This window comes from Peromyscus leucopus, chromosome X (genome assembly GCF_004664715.2).
Source record: "Peromyscus leucopus breed LL Stock chromosome X, UCI_PerLeu_2.1, whole genome shotgun sequence".
Classification (NCBI taxonomy): Eukaryota; Metazoa; Chordata; class Mammalia; order Rodentia; family Cricetidae; genus Peromyscus; species Peromyscus leucopus.
Genome location: NC_051083.1, coordinates 56,486,560 through 56,489,188, shown reverse-complemented (window position 1 = coordinate 56,489,188; position 2,629 = coordinate 56,486,560). Strand labels below are relative to the sequence as shown.

Genomic DNA, 2,629 nt, shown 5'->3' with positions numbered 1-2,629 from the left:
CAGACAAAAACTAAACAGAGAAATAATGGAGCTAAGAGACATTATGAGTTAAGTGGACCTAATGGATATCTACAGAACCTTTCACCCAAACAGAAAAGAATATGCCTTCTTCTCAGCACCTCAAGGAACATTCTCCAAATTGACCACATATCACAAAGTAAGTCTCAACAGATACAACAGATACAAATCAAAGTAAGCCCCTGTATCCTATCAGACCACCACTGATTAAAGCTGGATATCAACAGCAACAGAAACAACAGAAAGCCTACAAACTCATGGAAGCTGAAAATTTCTCTGTTGAAAGACTACTGGGTCAAGGAAGAAACAAATAAATTAAAGACTTCCTAGAATTCAGTTAAACTGAATAAATAACATACCCAAACTTATGGAAGACAATGAAAGATGTGCCAAGAAAATTCATAGCATTAAGTGCTTCATTAAAAAAAAAAAAAAAAAAAAAAAAAAAAAAAAAAAAAAAAACTTCAGAGCTCTCATACTAGCAACTTAACAGCACACCTGAAAGCTCTAGAACAAAAAAGAAGCAAACACACCCAAAAGAAGTAGATGGCTGGAAATAATCAAACTTAGTGCTGAAATCAATCAAATAGAAACAAAGAGAACAATACAATGAATCAATGAAACAAAGAGGTGGTTCTTTGACAAAATCAACAAGATAGACAAATGCTTATGCATCCTAATTAAAAGACAGAGAATATCCAAATGTAGTATTTCTTTATAATTTTCATTTTTTTGGAAAAGGAATTTTCTTGTGCATCCCAGGTTGGCTTGGATATCATGATCCTCACGACTCAGCCTCCTGAGGATCAAGGTTACAGGTATGTATAAAGACACTTGGTACCCTTGCGATTTCTTTTTTATTTCAAGGTATGATTATTTGTTTGTTACCTTTAAAGGCTTACTTTTGACTGAACTCAGAAATAGAAGCTCTCAGTCAGGACAGCCTATGTCTCCTGGCAATCTGTTCCTGGCACTTTTCTTTGGCTTCCTTCATTCTCTTGGCCAAAAGTTTAGCATATTCTGCAGACTCCTCCTTGTTTTTCGTAGTGTGCTGTTCCTTCAGAGCCATATGTCAGCGTTTGTGTTGCAAGACAACTGGAGTAACAAGATGATGAATCTTGGGTGCTTTGGTCCTAGGCTTCTTACTTTGTTTAAGGACTTTCTGACAATGTATTGCTGAACATCATCTTTTTTAGAGAGTTAAAAAGCTTTGGTATTCTGCTGGCTCTTTTAGGTCCCAACCAACAAGGCACAGTAGTATCTGTCACTCCAGGAATATCCTTCTCTCCTTTTTTTTCACAATAACCAAGTTGAGGCTCCTCAGATGGGTATCCACACTTCATCCATGAACAGAATTGAACTTCATTTCCCCAGTTCTCCTTGGTCTATAACAAGAATATCCTTTACTCAACACCAAGTACTCTCTGCCATGGGTCAAAACGCTTTGCTTCCTGGTCAAACCTTGTTTATCATTCCTACTACTAATTCAGACCACATTACAATTCCACTCTTCTCCCACAGCATCAGCAGCTACATCTATGGTCACATGCTTTTCATAGAACATATGAAGCTTGTATTCATCATCCACTTCAATGAGTTTCTGACAGCTGGTAGCAGGAAAGGAGATATTCAGTTTCATCTTGACACAGCCAACTGCGTAGGAGGTGCCATGAAAAACAGAGGCCCTTGTGATTTCTATAATGTTGGTGATAGCCCCTATTTCAATCATGTTTGGTGATCTGTGGTGTTTTTTTTTTTTCATTTTTGCCATTCTTGCAAGAGATCTAACAGTTTTATCATTTATTTTTGAAGAAACTAAATTGTCTGACTGGTTACTGAATTAATTTATGCTTTTCTCTATATTATTTGCCATCTTGTGCTTACAATTTGATTAGTTTTCTTTTTTTAACTTTTTCAGTTAAAATCTTGAGTTATTTACCTGAGATAATTCTCCATTTATAATATAGATATTCATAGATATAAATTTTGTTTTTGTCACTTTTATATGTTCTGAAAATTTTGATGTACTTTTATTTTCATTTAGTCTAAGGTATTTTAAATTTATTTTTATTTATTATTTTACTTATTATTTATTACTTATTATTTTTAAACATTGTTTTGAGACATAAGGATTGACCCAGGGAGTATGCAGAAGTGTGCAGTCTAATACATAAGCACAATTGTCTTATTGGTTACAAATATGTTTGCATTATTATCAGAGAAAATACTTCACACAATTTTAATTTTTCAAAATCTGTTTGTAGCTCAAGATACACTTTATCATTGTGAATGTATGGTGAGTGCCTGAAGACATGGCATTACATTGTCTAGTGGAGGAGCATTTTATATAGCAGTCTCCAATTTTTACTGTGGTGTTAAAAAGATTCACTGAAAATAATGTCAATTTTAAGGATCCAGCTATTCAGTTACATCTATCCCTGGGGTTGATCTAGTATCTTTCCCTCTATAATATGATTTCAGACCATGTATCAGTGAAATACGTGTTTTGAGATCAGTGTGGGGAATCTGAGTCTGTGGAGTTTCACTTTAATTTACTAATTTAGTAGTAACAGTAGTATGTATTTAATAATTTATTCCCGTTTCTACAACT

The 2,629-nt window shown here is 34.3% G+C and overlaps 1 pseudogene; it reads right to left on the bottom strand.

The window, feature by feature from the left end:
* Positions 1 to 952: 952 nt before the first annotated feature.
* On the bottom strand, positions 953 to 1,657 carry LOC114706501 (annotated as a pseudogene).
* Positions 1,658 to 2,629: the final 972 nt, after the last annotated feature.